The 24,931-nt window shown below is 37.8% G+C and overlaps 5 pseudogenes; 1 reads left to right on the top strand and 4 right to left on the bottom strand.

Annotated features, from left to right (window-relative positions):
• Positions 1-18,966, bottom strand: part of LOC127135193 (NAD(P)H-quinone oxidoreductase subunit K, chloroplastic-like) — a 20,752-nt pseudogene extending 1,786 nt beyond the window's left edge.
• Positions 16,421-16,896, bottom strand: LOC127135196 (NAD(P)H-quinone oxidoreductase subunit J, chloroplastic-like; annotated as a pseudogene).
• LOC127135192 (NAD(P)H-quinone oxidoreductase subunit K, chloroplastic-like) lies at positions 16,865-18,665 on the bottom strand (annotated as a pseudogene).
• Positions 18,967-19,882: 916 nt separating the features above from the next.
• LOC127135200 (ATP synthase subunit beta, chloroplastic-like) lies at positions 19,883-21,395 on the bottom strand (annotated as a pseudogene).
• A 412-nt stretch (positions 21,396-21,807) lies between these two features.
• LOC127135201 (ribulose bisphosphate carboxylase large chain-like) lies at positions 21,808-23,517 on the top strand (annotated as a pseudogene).
• The last annotated feature ends 1,414 nt before the right edge of the window (positions 23,518-24,931 follow it).

Below are 24,931 nucleotides of genomic sequence, written 5' to 3' on the forward strand. Positions count from 1 at the left end.
TGTTTGCACATTAAAAATCTGACTTATGAATCCTTCTGGAGGAAAGCCATTAATATAACAGTACTCGGATCAAATGATCATCTGCAAAAGTCTCAGAACCCGATAAAGCAAAGACCTTGCCTCCCGACTGGTTCTCCTTCTTTGGCTTAGGACATTGTGGACTGATATGACCCCAACTCTCACAGTTGAAGCAAGTCAGAGTCTCACACCGGCACTCTGCAGCAAATGGACCACCTTTACCACACTTGAAACACTCTTCTCAACACTCGGTACACTCGTGGAAACGATGTCCGCCTGACCACATCTGTAACACTTAGCAGGGGCACTGAAGTCTCCCCCACTAGGCCTCTTCACCCACTCTGTCTCTGGAAACCTTGCCAGCTGCATACGGTTTCCCACGATCATTGATTCTTGCCTTTCCTATCAACCCTTTGCTGATAGCTCTCCGCTCTGGCCTTGGTATCTGTTCAAAAATCCTGCAACAGTCAACCAAGTCAGAAAAACACTCTAATCCGCTGATACCCAATAGCTGCTTGATCTCGGGACGTAACCCGTTCTCAAACTTCACACATTCGAAATTCCCCAGTAGCCTCATCATAGGGAGTGTAATACTTCGACAGCTCTGTGACTTAGCAGCATACTCAGTAACAGACCGATTGCCCTGCTTCAATTCTAGGAACTCTATCTCTTTCTTCCTCTGACATCCTCTGGAAAGTACTTCCTCAGGAATCTCTCTCTGAACACTGCCCAAGTGATCTCAGCATTCCCAGCAGCTTCCAACTCAGTGCGGGTAGCAACCCACCGATCATCTGCTTCCTCTGACAGCATATGCGTACCGAACCTGACCTTCTGGTTATCGGCACACTCAGTCACTCGGAAGATCCTCTCGATCTCCTTCAACCACTTCTGAGCGCCATCTGGATCGTATGCTCCCTTGAACATTGGAGGATTGTTCTTCTGGAACTCACTCAGTTGACGAGCAGCTCCCATTCCCACAACATTCGGATTCCCTCCAAGTACTCCAGCTAGCATACCCAGAGCCTCAGCAATCGCAGCATCATCTCTACCTCTTCCATCCATCTCTATTCTGAAAACCCAACAAGCTAAAACAATAAGTACTGATAGGGTTACACAACACCTATCCCGTACAGGGGAAACAGAATAATTACGACTCGACTCGACCGACTATGCTCGATACCACTAATTAACACCCTTCTAAAATACCCCAATATTTAATTAAAATAACAAACATATCAATCAGAGTAAGTATGCAATTAAGGGTGTCACACAATCATTTCACACCATTCACCATAATAACTGTCATGCTCTTTTATTAATTCAAAACATAAGCATTTGCATAATACGCAGCGGATAGAAATCTCATCAATCATGTAAAACATGTAACACATTACATGTAAAATGGTTCACAACCAACAATAAAACATTTAAAACATCCCATCCCGATGTTACATCTATCAGAGCACGACCCACTAAGGAGACTACACTAGACTCCAAGCACTAATTCTACTCAATCACTGCTCGTTACCTGAAAAATAGTTGTAAGGGTGAGTTCCTCAATCGATATAATAAGCATTATAAAATCTCATGTAATGTTAAGTAAATAACACATTTCATCACCCTAATCATATCACAACTTCAGCAACGACAACATCAACTCATAATCATCCACATACTCAACACAACCACAAAAACACACGTATAATATTGGAATACATCCATTCATATTATACGCCATACATACATTATGCAATGAGACTCCATGCATGCGGTACCGACTATTCGTGAACATGTAGTTCAACTTCACCGACCAAATCCAGGTACGGCTACCAAGCTCACTAGTCCCACTCATTTGAGACCTAGTGACTCACATCACTAATTCCTCACCATGGGAATTAGCTACCACCCCAAGGGCCATGCTATGCACGCTAATTCACCTAGCATGCAAACATCAACAACAGTCCAAATGACTAACATCACTAATTCCTCACCATGGGAATTAGCTACCACCATAAAGGCCACATTATGCATGCTAATCACCTAGCAATGCAACATCACAACGATAATCCACAATGGACCTATGCTCACACTCTAAGCCATAAAACAGTCCATTCACAAACACATGCATAATATATACATTCACAACATTATGCATATTTTCACACATCGTCAACATATTTGTCAAAACATCATATCATGTCAAATAATTAATCACAGTATTAGCACACTCTACTAATACCTATACTGCTTATAAAACAACGGGAATTAATCCCTACTATATCACACACCGATATAGGCAATCACCAATTATGTTCACAACATTAAAATATCAATTTTTCCAATTTCCAATAGTGTTAACGGTTAACGCCCTGGGTTAACCGGTTAACGCAGACAGAACACACTTTCTGGCAAAACTCAACAGTGTTAACCGGTTAACGCCCTGGGTTAACCGGTTAACGCAAACAGAACAACAATTTTCATAAATCACAACAGTGTTAACCGGTTAACACCTGGGGTAACCGGTTAACGCAGACAAAACAGCAATATTTCACAATTCAAAACAGTGTTAACCGGTTAACACCCTGGGTAACCGGTTAACGCAAGACAGAAAGCTGTTCCTGCGCTAACACAAAGCAGAATGCAGAATTCTCCGCATTTTCCGCCGTTGGAGGACTTCCGGACCTCCGATTCCAATTCCGTAAAAAGCTATACGTTTGGGAAATCACAACACACTCAAATACAGGTTCAATTTCAGTTTTCACATCATCTATTCCTCACAATTTTTCAGCATTCATAATCCAATTAGGGTCAATTCAACGGTTTATCACTACCCATTACATATTAACCCATAATACCCATTAAACGACGATAAACCCCCCTTACCTGAATTAATCCGGCGAATCTTTAAGCTTGAAGCTCTTCCTCCTTCAACCTCCTTCCTCTTGCTCTGCCTCTTTGCCCTTTCTCACTTTTCGCCGCTTCTCTGTTTTCACGTAAAACTCTTTTCTTACCAAAATGGAATTCTTTTTCTTATTCCCACTTATATATATTCCAATAATAATCCAAATATTCTAAATTATTTAATTAAATTAATAAATATAATATTAACTTAAATAAATAATTATCTTATTTTATCGGGGTGTTACAACTCTCCCCCACTAAAAGAGTTTTCGTCCTCGAAAACATACCTCAAGCGAATAACTCCGGATAAGACTCCTTCATCTGACTCTCAAGTTCCCAAGTCACATTGCCACCTGCTGGTCCTCCCCAAGCTACCTTCACCAAGGCAATCTCTTTACCCCGCAACTGCTTCAACTCTCGATCCTCGATCCTCATAGGTGATGTTTCAACAGTCAGGTTATCTCTCACCTGTACATCATCCACTTGGACCACATGCGACGGATCATGAATGTACCTCCTCAACTGAGACACATGAAAAACCTCATGCAAATTCGCAAGCGACGGCGGTAAAGCGATACGATAGGCTACTTCCCCTATCCTCTCCAAAATCTGATAAGGACCAATAAATCGAGGTGTCAACTTCTTTGACTTCAAAGCTCGACCAACCCCAGTTATCGGAGTAACACGAAGAAACACATGATCTCCCTCTTGGAACTCAAGTGACTTCCTCCTCTTGTCATGATAACTCTTCTGACGACTCTGAGCAATTCTCATCTTCTCCTGAATCATCTTAATCTTTTCCGTAGTTTGTTGAACAATCTCCGGTCCAACCACAGCACTCTCACCGGACTCATACCAACATAAAGGTGTCCGACATCTCCTACCATACAAAGCTTCAAACGGTGCCATACCAATGCTCGAATGAAAACTGTTGTTGTAGGTAAACTCAATCAAAGGTAAATAACAATCCCAAGCACCTCCTTTTTCCAAAACACAAGCCCTCAAAAGATCCTCTAGTGACTGAATCGTCCTCTCAGTCTGACCATCAGTCTGCGGATGATATGCAGAACTCAATCTCAGCTTAGTTCCCAAAGCCCTCTGCAAACCTTCCCAGAACTTCGATGTAAATCTAGGATCTCTGTCCGAAACAATACTCGACGGAATACCATATAAACTTACAATTTTCTCAATATACAACTCAGCTAATCTCTCTAACGGATAATCCATTCTGATCGGAATGAAATGAGCCGATTTCGTCAATCTATCAACAATCACCCAAATAGCTTCAAAATTCTTACTTGTCCCCGGCAAACCAGAAACAAAATCCATACTGATACTATCCCACTTCCACTCTGGAATAGCCAACGGTTGCATTAGCCCAGACGGCTTCTGATGCTCAATCTTTGACTTCTGACAAGTCAAACAAGAATAAACAAAACTAGCAATTTCTCTTTTCATTCCCGGCCACCAAAATAACTTTTTCAAATCATGATACATCTTCGTAGCTCCAGGATGAATACTCAGGCCACTACGATGTCCTTCCTCCAGAATACTCTTCTTAAGTTCGGTAACATTCGGAATACACACCCGATTACCAATTTTCAAACACCATTCTCATCAACTCTGAATTCACCACCTTGACCTTGATTCACTAAAGTCAACTTATCAACCAAAGCATATCGGACTTCTGACCCTCTCTAATCTCATCCAGAATACCACTCGTTAACTTCAACATTCCCAATTTAACACTATTGTGAGTACTCTCACACACCAAACTCAAGTCTCTAAACTGCTCAATCAAATCCAATTCCTTAACCATTAACATAGACATATGTAATGATTTCCGACTCAATGCATCAGCCACTACGTTTGCTTTACCGGATGGTAATTCAAACCAAAGTCATAATCCTTTAGAAATTCTAGCCATCTCCTCTGTCTCATATTCAGCTCTTTCTGATCAAACAGATACTTTAAACTTTTATGGTCACTGAAAACCTCAAATCTTGACCCATACAAGTAATGCCTCCATAACTTCAGAACAAATACCACAGCTGCCAACTCTAAATCGTGTGTTGGATAGTTCCTCTCATGAACCCTCAACTGTCTCGAAGCATAAGTTATAACCTGCTTATTCTGCATCAACACACCACCCAAACCCAACAATGAAGCATCACAGTAAACCTCAAATGGTTCCGACGAACTCGGTAATATCAGAATAGGAGCAGTAGTTAACTTTCTCTTTAACTCTTGGAAACTTTCTTCACATTTTGAGTCCCAAACAAACGCTTGCCCCTTTCTAGTCAACATCGTCAACGGTAACGCCAACTTAGAAAATCCCTCAATAAATTTCCTATAATAACCTGCAAGTCCAAGAAAACTCCTTATCTCAGAAACTGACTTCGGAGCTTCCCACTTAGATACCGCTTCTATCTTAGAAGGATCAACAGCAACACCACTTCTTGAAATCACATGACCAAGAAAACTAACCTCTTCTAACCAAAATTCACACTTAGACAGTTTAGCAAATAACTTCTTTTCTCGTAGAACTCCTAGAACCACTCTCAAATGCTCAGCATGCTCTTCTTCAGATTTCGAATACACCAAAATGTCATCAATAAACACCACAACAAACTTATCTAGGTACGGATGGAAAATCCTATTCATATACTCCATAAATACTCCAGGCGTATTAGTCACACCAAAAGGCATTACATAATACTCATAATGTCCATACCTTGTTCTGAAAGCAGTCTTCTGAATATCCTCAGTTTTCACACGTATCTGATGATACCCAGATCTCAAATCTATCTTGCTGAACACACTCGCACCAACCAACTGATCCATCAAATCATCAATCCTCGGCAAAGGATACCGATTCTTGATCGTCACTTTATTCAGTTGCATGTAGTCCACACACAACCTCATAGTACCTTCTTTCTTCTTAACCAATAACACTGGTGCACCCCACGGTGACACACTCGGACGAATAAATTTCTTATCCAACAGATCTTCCAGCTGACTCTTCAATTCAGTTAACTCAACAGCAGACATACGGTACGGAGCCATCGATATCGGTCTAGTACCAGGTACCAAATCAATCGAGAACTCAACTTCACGCTCTGGCGGTAATTCATTCACTTCTTCAGGAAACACATCAGGAAAATCACACACCACAGCTAGATCGCAAATCACCAGTTTATCTTTAGCCTCCAAAGTCGCTAACAGCATAAACAACTCTGCCCCATCTGCTACTGCCTCATTCACCTGCCTGGCTGATAGAAACAAACTCTTTCCTTCCTCAATCTCAGAAATATCACAGTCTTATCAAAACAGTTGATATAAACTCGGTTAAACACCAACCAGTTCATACCCAGGATAACATCAATTTGCACTAGTGGAAGACACACAAGGTCCATCCCAAAGTCTCTACCAAAAATACTCAAAGGACAATTTAAACAAACGGAAGTAGTAGTCACTGAACCCTTCGCAGGAGTATCAATCACCATACTTCCATGCATCTCAGATATCTCTAATTTAAGTTTCACAGCACAATCCAAAGATATAAAGGAATGAGTAGCACCGGTGTCAATAATAGCTACAAGAGGAAAGCCATTAATATAACACGTACCTCGGATCAAACGATCATCTGCAAAAGTCTCAGAACCCGATAAAGCAAAGACCTTGCCTCCCGACTGGTTCTCCTTCTTTGGCTTAGGACACTGTGGACTGATATGACCCACCTCTCCACAGTTGAAGCAAGTCAGAGTCTTCAACCGGCACTCTGCAGCCAAATGACCACCTTTACCACACTTGAAACACTTCTTCTCAACACTGGTACACTCGTGGAAACGATGTCCCGCCTGACCACATCTGTAACACTTAGCAGGGGCACTGGAGTCTCCCCCACTAGGCCTCTTCACCCCACTCTGTCTCTGGAAACCTTTGCCAGCTGCATACGGTTTCCCACGATCATTCTGATTCTTGCCTTTCCTATCAACCCTTTGCTGATAGCTCTCCGCTCTGGCCTTGGTATCTTGTTCAAAAATCCTGCAACAGTCAACCAAGTCAGAAAACACTCTAATCCGCTGATACCCAATAGCCTGCTTGATCTCGGGACGTAACCCGTTCTCAAACTTCACACATTTCAAAAATTCCCCAGTAGCCTCATCATAGGGAGTGTAATACTTCGACAGCTCTGTGAACTTAGCAGCATACTCAGTAACAGACCGATTGCCCTGCTTCAATTCTAGGAACTCTATCTCTTTCTTTCCTCTGACATCCTCTGGAAAGTACTTCCTCAGGAATCTCTCTCTGAACACTGCCCAAGTGATCTCAGCATTCCCAGCAGCTTCCAACTCAGTGCGGGTAGCAACCCACCGATCATCTGCTTCCTCTGACAGCATATGCGTACCGAACCTGACCTTCTGGTTATCGGCACACTCAGTCACTCGGAAGATCCTCTCGATCTCCTTCAACCACTTCTGAGCGCCGTCTGGATCGTATGCTCCCTTGAACATTGGAGGATTGTTCTTCTGGAACTCACTCAGTTGACGAGCAGCTCCCATTCCCACAACATTCGGATTCCCTCCAAGTACTCCAGCTAGCATACCCAGAGCCTCAGCAATCGCAGCATCATCTCTACCTCTTCCAGCCATCTCTATTCTGAAAACCCAACAAGCTAAAACAATAAGTACTGATAGGGTTACACAACACCTATCCCGTACAGAGGAAACAGAATAATTACGACTCGACTCGACCGACTATGCTCTGATACCACTAATGTAACACCCTTCTAAAATACCCCAAATATTTAATTAAAATAACAACATATCAATCAGAGTAAGTATGCAATTAAGGGTGTCACACAATCATTTCACACCATTCACCATAATAACTGTCATGCTCTTTTATTAATTCAAAACATAAGCATTTGCATAATACGCAGCGGATAGAAATCTCATCAATCATGTAAAACATGTAACACATTACATGTAAAATGGTTCACAACCAACAATAAAACATTTAAAACATCCCATCCCGATGTTACATCTATCAGAGCACGACCCACTAAGGAGACTACACTAGACTCCAAGCACTAGCTTCTACTCAATCACTGCTCGTTACCTGAAAAATAGTTGTAAGGGTGAGTTCCTCAATCGATATAATAAGCATTATAAAATCTCATGTAATGTTAAGTAAATAACACATTTCATCACCCTAATCATATCACAACTTCAGCAACGACAACATCAACTCATAATCATCCACATACTCAACACAACCACAAAACACACGTATAATATTGGAATACATCCATTCATATTATACGCCATACATACATTATGCAATGAGACTCCATGCATGCGGTACCGACTATTCGTGAACATGTAGTTCAACTTCACCGACCAAATCCAGGTACGGCTACCAAGCTCACTAGTCCCACTCATTTGAGACCTAGTGACTCACATCACTAATTCCTCACCATGGGAATTAGCTACCACCCCAAGGGCCATGCTATGCACGCTAATTCACCTAGCATGCAAACATCAACAACAGTCCAAAATGACTAACATCACTAATTCCTCACCATGGGAATTAGCTACCACCATAAAGGCCACATTATGCATGCTAATCACCTAGCAATGCAACATCACAACGATAATCCACAATGGACCTATGCTCACACTCTAAGCCATAAAACAGTCCATTCACAAACACATGCATAATATATACATTCACAACATTATGCATATTTTCACACATCGTCAACATATTTGTCAAAACATCATATCATGTCAAATAATTAATCACAGTATTAGCACACTCTACTAATACCTATACTGCTTAAAACAGCGGGAATTAATCCCTACTATATCACACACCGATATAGGCCAATCACCAATTATGTTCACAACATTAAAATATCAATTTTTCCAATTTCCAACAGTGTTAACCGGTTAACGCCCTGGGTTAACCGGTTAACGCAGACAGAACACGCTTTCTGGCAAAACTCAACAGTGTTAACCGGTTAACGCCCTGGGTTAACCGGTTAACGCAAACAGAACAGCAATTTTCATAAATCACAACAGTGTTAACCGGTTAACACCATGGGTTAACCGGTTAACGCAGACAAAACAACAATATTTTCATAATTCAAAACAGTGTTAACCGGTTAACACCCTGGGTTAACCGGTTAACGCAAGACAGAAAGCTGTTCCTGCGCTAACACAAAGCAGAATGCAGAATTCTCCGCATTTTCCGCCGTTGGAGGACTTCCGGACCTCCGATTCCAATTCCGTAAGAAGCTATACGTTCGGGAAATCACAACACACTCAAATACAGGTTCAATTTCAGTTTTCACATCATCTATTCCTCACAATTTTTCAGCATTCATAATCCAATTAGGGTCAATTCAACGGTTTATCACTACCCATTACATATTAACCCATAATACCCATTAAACGACGATAAACCCCCTTACCTGAATTAATCCGGCGAATCTTTAAGCTTGAAGCTCTTCCTCCTTCAACCTCCTTCCTCTTGCTCTGCCTCTTTGCCCTTTCTCCACTTTTCTGCCGCTTCTCTGTTTTCACGTAAAACTCTTTTCTTTACCAAAAATGGAATTCTTTTTCTTATTTCCCACTTATATATATTCCAATAATAATCCAATAATATTCCAAATTATTTAATTAAATTAATAAATATAATATTAACTTAAATTAAATAATTATCTTATTTTATCGGGGTGTTACACGATACATATACTCTGGAGTTCATTTCTTTTTACAAACTGGTTCAGGATGCATCGATGCATCCATCGCATGTATCGATACACAGGCCAAATATGAATAATTGGCATCGATGCATGACCATTTGCATCGACACATACTGATGCTATCTGAATTAAATGCATTTCTTTCTCTCTCATGCATCGACACATCAGCCAATCCTATCACTTCCTATCTCAAGACTTCATCTCATCTGCCCTCAAAAACCCCAAAACCAGTGGCTAACCCTAATCTTCCTCATCTTCACTCTCTCTCTAAAACCCTAAATCTCACATCACCATGCCTCCACGCACTATTCCAGCCAGATCAAAAGGAAAAGGAAAGGGAAAGGAAACAGCCGGTACTTCTCATCAACCACCAGATGTTTCTTCAAATGCCTTAGACCTACTTCATCCTGCTATTGCTGCTGAATTTGAGGAATCCTTCAAGACAAGGTTAGTCATGAAACCCCATGTCTTTGATAAAACAGATGCTATTCACCTGCACATAAATGAGGTGGTTGAACTCCTACATGCACAAAGACTTGGGTCATTTCTGTCCACAAAGGATGATTATCATGAGGATTTCATTCGGGTCTTTTATGCTGGCTTACAAACTGGTAGAGGCTATCTGTTCCGGTGTTCTATCGGAGTCAGAACATATACCTTTGAAGCCTCTGATTGGGAAACGGTATTTCAAATGCCGCCTCCGTCGATGACTGTCAAGTCCTGGCATGACCTGCATTTTGATCCTGAATTTGACATGAAGGAATTTACTCCATCTATCCTAAAGATAGACAGACCGTTGAGTGAGGATGAACACGTCACGTCTGGTATGATCAAGCAAACTCCGCGTATTCTTCACTGGATTATTACACACATTCTGCGTCCAACAAACAGTGGACATTCTCGGTTGGACAGGCCAAGCATACATCTTCTCTACATTCTGCAAAATAAGGTTCTCTTAAATTGGGCAAACTACTTTGTAAAATGTCTATTTTTTGTGCGAGACAGCTCCAAGAATGTGGCTCTAGGTTATGCTTCTCAAATAATGAAAATTCTTAAGTTTTGGAAAGTTGGAATACCTATTGTTCCTCTCCTATCTCCATCTGCTGCTCAAGAGTTTGACTCTGCCACTCTATCGCATATGGGATATCGGTGGGACAAGGACCGCAAATGTTTCTATTTCTTCGAAAGAAAATCCAAAACCAGAATTTACAACTTTGACGTGCCTTCGAAACGCATCCATGTAGCTGAAGATCAGCCTGATGAAGAAATGCAGGATGCAGCTGAAACAGATGTGCCACAAGCTGAGGCCAATGCTGGTTGGGGTGATTGGGTGCCACGAAGGTGGTCCCCTACCAACTATGTACCTGAACCTACTGCCCCTCCATTCTCCGGTGGTACTTCATCCTCAACACCAACTGCGGACATCACTCATATGCTTCAACAGATGGAAATTGCCAACAAAGAACGCCATGAAGAAGCACGGTATTGGAATGTTCAACAATCTGAATGGCACAACGAGCATCGTGACTGGCATGATGAGCATACATGGATGTATCAGAATCAACACGCTTGGCACCAAGACTTGGTTAAATGGCATCAAGTTTTCTACAACGAAATGTCCGGCTTTATGGACGACTGCCGTGAAAATCCTGGTATTATGGACAGCTTTAGAAGCATTGAAGTTCAGAACCGATTTAGGCAATACTCCTTCATGGGCCAAAATCCAGACACAATGCCTCCTCCTCCGCCTCCACCAAGCTACAGAGATCCTACCAGAAATGATGAAGAGTCCTATGGTGGCAGCAATCCAAATTAACCCACCATCATTTAATCTCACTGCATTTCATCTTATATTGCTCAAGTTTTATTTTGTTGCACAATATATGGTTTAGCTTATGTAACTCTTAAACTCGTTCGTATCTTTAAATGCTTTTCTATTGTTGTTTATCTCTACTGTTTTTACCCTTATTCGTCATTCTTTGTGAATGATTCTTTACTTTGAAGCTTCCTTCTTTGTGATTGATAGCTTTTTATCAATTTTTGCCATGACCTGCTTCACCATGCTACCTTGATAAACATGTTTCTTTCTCTTTTTGATGTTGACAAAGGGGGAGAAAATGCAGATATGCACAAACTCAGGGGGAGTATCACACATCCTGCCAAGAATTTGCCATCATCAAAAAGGGGGAGTTTGTGAGAGAATTCTTTACTTTGAATTAATTTTGTATGATAGCAAATTGTGTGATCATCATCCAAATGTTGGTTGTGCATTACATTACATGATACACTTGTGTTTTTATTGTGTTTTTATCCCATTCTATTGTTGCATAACTTTACATAAAGACCTACATTGACACATCTCTTAAAATAACACATAAAATCCATTTTATGTCAGTATGCATACGAGTCATGCATCAATACATGAAAGGCAAAAGGCTCCATGGATCGATCCATACGATCCCTGCATCGATACATGATCAATTGAAACAGCCTGTGTATCAATGCATACGCATTAGGCATCGATACATGGCAAATTGAAACAGCCTGTGTATCAATGCATACGCATTAGGCATCGATACATGCTAGTGAAAAGGGCACATGCATCAATACATACGAATTATGCATCGATACATGATTAATCCTTTTCACCAAAAACACACTTATCTTACAGTATGCATCGATGCACACTCTTATGTATCAATACATAAAGCTGTTTTGTGTTATAACAGTTCCTGTTTTGCTGCATATATAAGACAGGTTATGACAGCAGTGAACGTTAACGAATTCTTTGAGGGAAAACAATTGAACACAAGATCAAAAGCAGCGTTGGAGCAATTGTTTGAGAGCATATAGAAACCTGAAAGAGACTTCATCTTCTTCATCTTCTCAATCACTTTTCTTCAAGAACATTAACACATAACCATTCTTGTTCTTTGGATTAAAAGGATTATCGAGATAACATTCAGTGGTACGATCAAGGATCTAGCTGTGGTTTTTAGTGGAACGATTAAGGATCTAGCTGAGTTGAAGATTGAAGGGGGTTTCTAGGAAAAACCTACTGGTTTGTCCTTCAAGAACTGGAGTGTTCTTGAGGGTTTGGGAGTCACGTTTGCAGAACAGATTCAGCCGCAGCGTTGCGTTTGGAGATCGGGGGATTTCGCAAGCAGGTCGTGGAACCGGTGAATTGTTTGCAATTTCGTGCAGGAAATTCTTGATCGTGCTCAGATCAAGTGAAGGTTCATACAAGAAGAGGTTCTTAGAATTTAGAATTCTGTCTTTGTATCAAAACCTTGTATCAACGGATTCGGCAATAATTGATAATCAAAGTTCTCAATTTCATTTGAAATTGAGAGGGAGACGTACCCACACGCGAGGACGACGTGGGGAACTTCCTTACCAAATCTCTGCGTATCGTATTCTTACCTTGCTCCTCTTTACGTTTTAAAACTGTTTTCGCAATTTCAGTTAGTGTGTTGTGATTGTTCCTTTTGCAAGACAGCAGTGGCAAGAAAACTTTTAATCAAACTCCATTGCTGTTTATCATTGATCACATACACACCAACTGTTTGACAAAACGGTTAGCTAGATTTTATTCATTGGAAATAGACTTTAATGATAAGTGCATTCAATTAGTTAAAATTCTGGTGTGGATTGTTTCTGTCATTCTTATTCAAATCCAGCATTAAACTCGTGTGTCCGGTTTTCTAGTAGCAGTTCAGAATAGACGGAAGTCGATTCGGGACTGATTTTTTTCCGCCAACTTTGAAAACTCTGATAAAACTTTAAATCCGTTAAATTTTTAAAGAGGTGATCTATTCACCCCCCCTCTCGATCACTAGCCACACCGTCTAACATCCTTGACCAAAATTGTTAAACTTCCTGTTCTGACTGGCAGTGACGGGCTCGATCAGTTCCTTACTCAGTTTGAAGCAGCTGTAGACAGTGACTTCCCTGGTATGCGGTGAAGACGGTGATGAAGACGTTGATGCGTCGCGATTGAGAAATCCCTGGTATGCCCTTCTCAAATCTTTTCTTTCATTTTCTCTTTTTGGTTTCGATCTATGCCACAACCTTCTTCTCAATTTGCTAGATTGAATTGCCATGCTAGGTTGATTATGAAACTTATAATTAGTTATTGGATAGAATTGGTTAAAAGTCCATTTAATTGGGAGAAGAGAGAAGTTTATTTATTAGAAGCATTAGTTAATTATGCTCGGTGACAGCTTTGACAGCGTGTTATGATGAACTGTTGTGCTTATGACCTGTTTGGAGTTCTGTGAATATCAACATGTTGATTTTGGTATGAATGTTGAATGGTAGGTGTTGTAAGGGTTTAGGTTTGGACAGTTAGAGTTACATTGATGGTGAGGTTAATTGAATGGTTGGTTAATGATTGGAATTAACAATGTGTCTGGTTTCGAATTACGCAGGAATGATAGGCCACGAGCCATTTCAAATTATACGTAATCAGAAAAACCAAGGAAGTGGCAGTTGGAGGGAGATTAGAGTTCTGTTACGATTATTGGTTATGAGATTGAATTGTAATTTTGACATTGTTTGGAGTTGGAATTCTGAAATTATGTCTGTAATATTAAATGGTAATTGTGATATGGAATTGAAAGGGTTGTAATGTATGAAACTGTTTGTTGTTTGAATGAAAGAAAATTGTTTGGTATTAGGTCATGTATTCTCAAGTCATGTGATTTCATGTTGTGTGTGGCAAATGGTTTGAAATGTTTGGTTCTTTGTAACTTTGAGGATTGTTTTGGAATGTATGGAGAATGTCTTTTATTTTATACATATAATATATCCATATCGATTTATACATATCCATTCGAATTCTAAAAAATTGGATGGATTATCAAAAGAAATTGGATTGGATAAGTAATTAAAAATTAGATCTTTCTATTGAATTTCTAAATAAATGTCGAATTATAAATTAATAAATAGATTTTAATAATTTTTGTTTTGTTATTATAAGGTCTGTATCTGTCTGTTCGAAGGAAAAAAGAATCGAATATTAGAGTATTCTAAATTCTATCAAAAAAGAATAGAAGGGGAGACATCTAAGATAGAGATATATGTAGTATATATCTCTGTATATTGAATTGCGAATACAGAGATAATAGAATCATTTCTGATTCGACTAAATTATGGGTATTTGATATAGATGAAAGAAAATCAATCAAGAAAAAACAAATAGAAGGAAATTTTCCCCCACCCAATATGAGTGTAGGTTTCGAATAATTTCAACAGTTCCAGCATACAATTCTCATAATACTCATAATACAAAAAATGAAAAAAATAGCATAATGCGATATGATATCAATCTCAAAGAAAAATGGGGGATATGGCGAAATTGGTAGACGCTACGGACTTAATTGGATTGAGCCTTGGTATGGAAACTTACCAAGTGAAAACTTTCAAATTCAGAGAAACCCTGGAATTCAAAATGGGCAATCCTGAGCCAAATCCTTCTTTCTGAAAACAAATAAAAGTTAAGAAAGTGAAAATGAAAAAAGGATAGGTGCAGAGACTCAATGGAAGCTGTTCTAACAAATGGAGTTGACAACATTCAATTGATTAATGAAGATTTATAACTTCTATTTGTAACTATTTTGATTCTATCACAATGGAAACATTAGAATCAATTACAACTGGAAGAAAAAATGACTGAATATTCATTGCTCAAATCAATCACTCCACCATAATCTGATGGATCTTTTGAATAACTGATTAATCAGACGAGAATAAAGATAGAGTCCCATTCTACATGTCAATACCGACATCAATGAAAGTTTTAGTAAGAGGAAAATTCGTCGACTTTAGAAATCGTGAGGGTTCAAGTCCCTCTATCCCCAAAAGCCAATTTAATCCCCTCATTTTGATGGCCCTTTTTTTATTTAGTTGACATAGACTCAAGTAATTTCTTAAAATTAGGGTGGTGCTCAAGAATGGTCGGGATAGCTCAGCTGGTAGAGCAGAGGACTGAAAATCCTCGTGTCACCAGTTAAAATCTGGTTCCCGGCGACTCATTATGTATGAGTATCTATTCCTATATTTCTTTTCAAAAATTGGGGGAATAGATAGATATTTATTAGTGGTCTTAATCATCATACATAATTTATGTAGGTGTACGGAGATATGCTCTTTCTAGATGAAGAATGAATAGATGTATATTCTAGGTATCAAAAGGAAGTCTGAAAATGAATGATTCAAGTTTGTTTCTATTTTTTGTGCACTGCAATAACGAATGTTAATATTTCAATTGAAATAATATTCAAATGGTTAAATTAGTTGGTTGAAAGACCAAAAAGTGGAATCTAGGGGAGTTCAGAGGTGAGAATAGTCAAAATTTATCTGAGATACATTATCCAAAAATCTGGTCCATTTCTTTGTATTTAATCGTACTTTTTATTTTTCTTAGCCAGATACCTAATTGATGCTGATGTGCATCTTACATAGTTAATGATGCATAACTTTTTCAGTTCATCCTATTGGCTCGTCCGAAATAAGGATTGCTCCATCCTATTTTTCAATCTCAATGAATCCCTATATTATTGTCTTTTTTATTTATCAATTTTCTTATTTATCATAATCTAGAATAAGATAAGAATGAAACCTCTATTATTCTGTCTAATCTATAAGAAAAAGAAAATGTCCATACAGTTATTTCTTTAATATCTGGGGTTGTCGAAGTTCTTATTACTTTCTTATTTTTATCATTTAGTGAGCATCTTGTATTTCATAAAAATTGGGGGTGATATAATATTTACGCAAAGGCCATCCTATCCAACTTTCGGGCATTAAAATACGTTTAAGACGCGGATGATTATCATAATGGATTCCTAACATATCATAAGATTCCCTTTCTTAAAATCTGCACTTTTCCAAACCCAGAAAAGAGAAGGAATTCTCGGATTTTGCCTTGGGGTAAATACTTTTATGCATAACTCTTCGGGTTGATCTAGACTATACTTTATTCTCGTAAGATGATAGACACTCGCTAATAGTCCTCATGGTGCTACATCATAGGCACATTGGGAACGTAGATAATTGTAACCAGATACATATAAAATAACAGCAATCGAATGCCAATCCTCGAGCTTTATTTGTAAAGTCTCTATTCCTTGGTAATAAAAACCCAAAGATCTATGAACTATTCCGTGTTTGACTAGCGAAACAGACAAATTACCTTGCATTTTTTGACTTCTCCCGAGTTTTTTATCAGATTGGTATAAGTATTTACCATTTATTTACATTACAATGAATTTTTTTAAGATTGACTTGCTTGCTATTTCTTATTGTATTTTGTACAAAAGGATGCTATTTAATTCACTTTTTCGTTCGTCACAGGATACTGAACTTTTTTATATTTCAAAAATGTGTCAAAGGTCATCTCTGAAATAGATGATGGTTGATAGAATAATCCTTGATTAGAATTGTCGATATGAGTACTACGTCCAACATAAAATTTGTGGTTGGTAGTAAAAGACCTATTCTCTCGTTGATAACTAATTGGATCTTCATCGATTTCTCGAGATATTTTCTTATGAAGTTTTGTTATAGCATCTATAACAGCTTCCGGTTTAGGTGGACAGCCTGGCAAATAGACATCCACAGGAATTAGCGTATCCACGCCCCGAACAGTACTATAAGAATCGGTACTGAACATACCTCCTGTAATTGTACAGGCTCCCATAGCAATAACATATTTTGGTTCGGGTATTTGCTCATATAATCGAACTAAAGAAGGAGCCATTTTCATAGTTACGGTGCCCGCTGTTAAAATGAGGTTTGCCTGCCTAGGACTAGAGCGTGGTACCAGTCCATAACGATCGAAGTCAAATCGCGATCCTATTAATGAAGCAAATTCAATGAAGCAACAACTAGTACCATACAGAAGCAGCCATAAACTGGATAGGCTTGACCAATTTGAAAGATCCTTTAATGTAGTAGAAATAACTGAATTTTTGGTTTTTTGATCAAGTAAGGGAAACTCAATGGAATTCATAACTGTCTCAATGTTTTGTTTAATTGTCTAAATATTCAAGAATTAAGACCATTCTAATGCTCCCTTTCGCCATGCATAAACTAAACCAACAATTAGGATAAGCACGAAGATGAAAGCTTATAGAAATACGGATACCCCCAATACATAAAAAATCATTGCCCATGGGTAAAGAAAGACTGTTTCAACATCAAAAACAACAAAAACTAGAGCAAACATATAATAACGGATTTGAAATTGTAACCAAGCATCGCCCATCGGTTCTATTCCAGATTCATAACTAGAAAGTTTTTCCGGCCCTTTCCTAATTGGAGCTAAAATTCCAGAAATGAGAAATGCCAAAATAGGAATCAAGATCGATATTATTAGAAATGTCCAAAAAATATCATATTCATAAAGCAAAAACATAAATGTACTCCTATGAATGTGGAAAATATACTAGATTCATATTAATTCTTAGTCGATTTGAATTGAAAATTTCAAATTCTTAGATTCATTAATCTAATCTAAATCGAAATGCTTTGTATTTTATTAAGTTTACATTATTTCTAATAAAATTGAAATTAGTATCTGAGTATACTAATATCATTCTATCATTCTTTCTATTCCAAAAAGTATTTCAAGTATATTTATACTACTAGTATAGTATTACTAGTATTTCGTATTCAATATAGTACTAATATAATAGATATAGTATTATTAGAAATCTATTTGTAATGACAGATATGAGATAATAAATAGAAATCTGAGTAGTATCGGTAGTAATATTAGGGCTATACGGACTCGAACCGTAGACCTTCTCGGTAAAACAGATCAAACTATTCTTATCAAAGTGATTTGGATTGTTTTAAAGACCCAACATGCATTTTTTTTGCATTGGGCTTTTTCATTAACTGATAGAAATATCAATTAGTCTACCATCTTTTTTCTTTCCACAAAGAAAAAGGAAATGACTCCCTATGCTCTGATTTCTTATTTAGATGAAAATCTAAGACCACTACCAAAGTTTTTCAGAGAAGAAGGTTATCCTGACGTAGGTTTGCTTCTGGCCTGGATCAACTTAAGTTAAATGGACTCTCTATCAACCTACTTAAATAAAAATATAAAATAGGAAATGAAACTTCATACACCTTAAAGTTCATAAGATAGTAAGAAAAGAGAATTTTTTTGAGGTCCCTAAACTCATTGCCTAGCATTGAATAGATTAAGTATTCACCTTATCAATATCTCAAATCCATTATGGATTCCATTTGACGTCTAAATCCTTTTCCCAGGCTATTGTTCTCGTATTTTGTTCCTGGAGTAAGACATCGATTTATCAATTAAGATCAACTCTTTTAATTACATGATGGACTCCTATGAAAAAACATTGGCGCATGTGTAAACGAGGCGCTCTACGTACCTAACTGAGCTATAGCCCTTATGCTTTTGATACATACATATTGGATGATATTCGATAAATAAATTCTTGTCAAGATAAATATTACATTACATCATCCAATCTCTTTGGTTTATATTGCGTTTGTATTGTTTATAAGTAATATAACATTTAGAATCCATTGATCTGATAGACAGCGACTTTTTTTATTTAGGATGATAAATGACCTACTTAACTCAGTGGTTAGAGTATTGTTTTCATACGGAAGGAGTCATTGGTTCAAATCCAATAGAAGGTAAGGTATTGGGAGAACTTATTAGATACCATTGATTCCGGTATCTAATAAGTTTTTCTACTCACCATTTTTTTATTGTAATTTTCCATCTTTTTTCTTGCACCAACTTGTTAGGAGATCCTCTTGATAGTCTCTACGATAGCCTCTACTCGTGTCTTAGCTCGCCAGAGAGATAGATTTGCTTCAATTGTTTCTCTCTTGCCTTCAGCCTTATTTAAGTTCGCTTCTGCTATTTGAAGAGTTTGTTGTGCTTCTTGTGGATTAATGTCACTAGCGCTTTCTACATCAGTTACTAAAATAGTGATCTCATTATTACCTATTCTTGCAAAACCGCTCACCATAGCCATCGTTAACTATCGGTCCTTAAGGAATATTCTCAAAATACCTATATCTAAAGCTGTGGCAATAGGCGCATGATTTTGTAATACCCCAATTTGTCCACTATTAGTAGATAAAATAATTTCTTTCACTTCGGAATCCCAAACAATTCGATTGGGGTCAGTACACAAAGATTAAAAGTCATTTCTTGAATTTGTTCTCCATTTCTAAGTTAAGTTCGTAGCCTTCGCAGTAGCTTCATCGATATTACCCACCAAATAAAAGGCTTGTTCAGGAAGACTATCTAATTCTCTAGAAAGAATCAATTGAAATCCTCTAATTGTTTCTTCTAGACCAACATATTTCCCTGGAGAACCGGTAAATACTTCTGCTATGAAAAAAGGTTGTGAGAAGAAACATTCAATTTTTCATGCTCTTGCTACGGTTAAGCGATCCTCTTCGGATACTTCGTCCAACCCAAGAATATCTATCATGTCCTGAAGTTCTTTGTAACGTTGTAACGTTTGTTTAACTCTTTGTGCAATTTCATAATGTTCTTCACCGACGATACGAGGTTGGAGCATGGTTGACGTTGAATCTAAAGGATCTACTGCTGGATAGATACCTTTGGCAGCTAATCCTCTTGATAGTACATTAGTTTCATCCAAATGTGCAAATGTCGTGGCAGGAGCAGGATCGGTCAAATCGTCTGCAGGTACATAAACTGCTTGAATAGAAGTTATAGACCCTTCTTTGGTAGAAGTAATTATTTCTTGTAAAGTACCCATTTCAGTACCCAGGGTAGGTTGATAACCCACAGCGGAAGGCATTCGGCCCAATAAGGCGGATACTTCGGATCCGGCTTGGACAAAATGGAAGATATTGTCGATAAATAAAAGGACGTCCTTCTCATTGACATCTCGGAAATATTCTGCCATAGTTAGGGTAGTTAAACCAACTCTCATACGAGCTCCGGGGGGTTCATTCATTTGACCGTAGACTAGAGCTACTTTTGATTCCGCAATATTTTTTTCATTAATTACTCTGGATTCTTTCATTTCCATATAAAGATCATTTCCCTCACGAGTACGCTCACCTACTCCGCCAAATACGGATACACCTCCATGAGCTTTGGCAATGTTATTGATCAATTCCATAATGAGTACTGTTTTACCTACCCCAGCTCCACCGAAAAGTCCTATTTTTCCGCCACGGCGATAAGGAGCTAAAAGATCGACTACTTTAACTCCTGTTTCAAAAATGGATAATTGTGTATCTAACTGTATAAAAGCAGGCGCAAATCTATGAATATGAGATGTTGTGCGAGTATCAGGACCCAAATTATCAATAGGATATCCAAGCACGTTGAAAATTCGACCTAGGGTTGCTCCGCCGACTGGAACACTTAGAGCAGCTCCCGTGTCAATCACTTCCATTCCTCTCTTTAGACCATCTGTAGCACTCATAGCTACAGCTCTAATTCGATTATTTCCTAATAATTGCTGTACTTCACAAGTTACGTTAATTTGTTTGCCAACCGTATCTCGACCTTGAACTATCAGAGCGTTGTAAATATAAGGCATCTTCCCTGGTGGAAAAACTACATCGAGTACCGGACCGATTATTTGCGTGATACGCCCCAGATTTTTTTTTCAAGTACAGAAACCTCAGTATCAGAAGGGGGAGGAGTTATTGTCATATTGCAAAATATCGGTTTTTTTTTTTTCAAAAAAAAAATGTTCGATAACAAAGCAAGTGGTTAATGATATTGAATAATAAATGTAAGTTAATAATCGATTTTCTTGGTACCATCCAATCAATTCAATTGTTTTAAAATTTCAATGATTGAATTTTCAAGGTCAACCCAGTCATCTAGATTATAGACAATACTATATTATCTATGGAATTAGAACCTGAACTTTTTTTATGATTCCGTTTTTCTATCTCATTGGTCCTTCTTTTTTATTTCCTCAGCATAGGATTTATACTTAGCATATCATTTTTACCAATTTTTCTTTTTATTGGGAAAATTCTGCCGATTTTTACATCTAGGATTTACATATACAACATAGATCACTGTCAAGGTCAAGAATATCTTTTTTATTATTTAGATTAGAAAATGATATTCCAAAAAAAAAAAAATAAGAGACTCAAAAAAAAAGGTTGGGTTGCGCCATACATATGAAAAAGTATAAAATAATGATGTATTTCCCAAATCAAATATCATGGTAAAATTTAACAATGACCCATTCGGATTCATTGATAATATTAGTTGATGGATCATTTGTAAAAAGGTTTTATTAACTCCTAAGTTATGTCGAGTAGACCTTGTTGTTGTTGCTATAATTCTTAATTCATGCGTTGTAGGGGGAGATTTATGTCACCACAAACAGAAACGAAAGCAAAGGTTGGGTTCAAAGCTGGTGTTAAAGATTATAAATTGACTTATTATACTCCTGACTATCAAACCAAAGATACTGATATCTTGGCAGCATTCCGAGTAACTCCTCAACCTGGAGTTCCGCCTGAAGAAGCAGGTGCAGCGGTAGCTGCAGAATCTTCCACTGGTACATGGACAACTGTGTGGACCGATGGACTTACGAGCCTCGATCGTTATAAAGGACGTTGCTACGAGATCGAGCCTGTTCCTGGAGAAGATAATCAATTTATTGCTTATGTAGCTTATCCCTTAGACCTTTTTGAAGAAGGTTCTGTTACTAACATGTTTACCTCCATTGTAGGTAATGTATTTGGGTTCAAGGCCTTGCGTGCTCTACGTCTGGAAGATTTGCGAATCCCTTATGCTTATGTTAAAACTTTCCAAGGTCCTCCTCACGGAATCCAAGTTGAGAGAGATAAATTGAACAAGTATGGACGTCCCCTATTGGGATGTACTATTAAACCAAAATTGGGTTTATCCGCTAAGAATCATGGTAGAGCAGTTTATGAATGTCTCCGCGGGGGACTTGATTTTACCAAAGATGATGAAAATGTGAACTCCCAACCATTTATGTGTTGGAGAGACCGTTTCTTATTTTGTGTTGAAGCAATTTATAAATCACAGGCCGAAACAAGTGTAATCAAAGGATATTATTTGAATGCTACTGCGGGTACATGTGAAGAAATGCTAAAAAGAGCTGTATTTGCTAGAGAATTGGGCGTTCCTATCGTAATGCATGACTACTTAACAGGTGGATTCACTGCAAATACTACCCAGTCTCACTATTGCCGGGATAATGGTCTACTTCTTCATATCCACCGTGCAATGCATGCAGTTATCGATAGACAAAAAAAATCATGGTATGCACTTTCGTGTATTAGCTAAAGCCTTACGTTTGTCTGGTGGAGATCATATTCACGCTGGTACTGTAGTAGGTAAACTTGAAGGAGAAAGGGAGATTACTTTAGGTTTTGTTGATTTACTACGTGATGATTATATTAAAAAAGATAGAAGTCGCGGTATTTATTTCACTCAGGATTGGGTTTCTTTACCAGGTGTTATCCCTAATGCTTCAGGGGGTATTCACGTTTGGCATATGCCTGCTCTGACCGAGATATTTGGAGATGATTCTGTACTCCAATTCGGTGGAGGAACTTTAGGACACCCTTGGGGAAATGCACCTAGTGCCGTAGCGAATCGAGTAGCTATGGAAGCATGTGTACAAGCTCGGAATGAGGGACGTGATTTTGCTCGCGAGGGTAATGCAATTATCCGTGAAGCTTGCAAATGGAGTCCTGAATTAGCTGCTGCTTGCGAAGTCTGGAAGGAAATCAAATTTGAATTCCCAACAATGGATACTTTGTAATCCAGTAATAATAATTCGTTCTATTAATTTCCATTAAACTCGACCCAATATTTTACTAAAATGATTGAGCCGAATACTGTACACAATACTTGTTGTTTGTATCTATAATAAATCCTATCGATCCGAAGGATCGATATATATATATTATTCAACACTAATATTGACAACAATGTATCAAAAAAATATAATCTGATCGTGAATAAATGGATTGATTGACTCATGTCAGATAGGTTTTTTACTTGATCTTAATGGTGGATTCGTTGTATTTTGTTTGATACAAACAAGAAGTTTTTTTTTATTCAAAGTGAAATAGAAATATGAAAAATATGTAAAAAATAATAATAATTTAAAACTATAGTAATACACAAATAACTACTGTACTAAATAAGTGGTCTATCATTTTTTATTCTAATTTTTTTTTCTGTTTTTTTTCATTGTAATTTAATGTAATGTGTAACATTTGATTATATTATTTATAGAATTTCATCGTTTTTTTTTTACGATTGGCTATACACATCCTTGTATGTAATTTGATTAGGGTTGCTAACTCAATGGTAGAGTACTCAGCTTTTAAGTGCGACTCCATTTTTTTACACATTTCTATGAACTAATTGGTTCATCCATACCATCGGTAGGGTTTGTAAGACCACGACTGATCCAGAAAGGAATGAATGGAAAAAGCAGCATGTCGTATCAACGGTGAATTCTAAATTTTTTTCATTCATATTGGATCCGACCAATATTTTTCTTTGAATTGTTGACTCGGAACAAATGAATTACGTTGGGTTGAATTAATAAAGGTGTGGAGCTTAGCTGCTCCAATTATAGGGAAACAAAAAGCAACGAGCTTTCATTTTTTATTTGAATGATTACCATATCTAATTATACGTTAAAAAAGGATTAGTGCTTGCTGTGGAAAAACTTTTTCCCACGAATGGATTAAGGATTTTTGTTATGAGTCCTAATTATTAGCTATACCCCATTATGTTATGGGGTAGCAAGAAATATGTAGAAGAAAGAGTATATTGATAAAGATATTTTTTTCCAAAATCAAAAGAGCGATTGGTCCAAAAAATAAAGGATTTCTAACTAGCTTGTTAAAATGAGAAGGAACAAGCGAGGGGAGATAGTCCATTAATCGGTTTTAACTCGTTTTCTAGGTACCCATTCATATTTGTTTTTTATTTCAATTCGAATATAGATATAGAATACCTTGTTTTGACTGTATCACACTATGTATCATTTGAGAATCCAATGAATCTCTGATCCTTTGACCAAATCGAATTTAGAAAATGAAGGAATATCAAGTATATTTAGAACGATCTAGATCTCGCCAACAGGACTTCCTATACCCACTTCTTTTTAGGGAGTATATTTATGGACTTGCTTATAGTCATCATTTTCATAGATCCATTTTTTTGGAAAATGT

The sequence above is a fragment of the Lathyrus oleraceus genome, chromosome 4 (genome assembly GCF_024323335.1).
Source record: "Lathyrus oleraceus cultivar Zhongwan6 chromosome 4, CAAS_Psat_ZW6_1.0, whole genome shotgun sequence".
Classification (NCBI taxonomy): domain Eukaryota; kingdom Viridiplantae; phylum Streptophyta; class Magnoliopsida; order Fabales; family Fabaceae; genus Lathyrus; species Lathyrus oleraceus.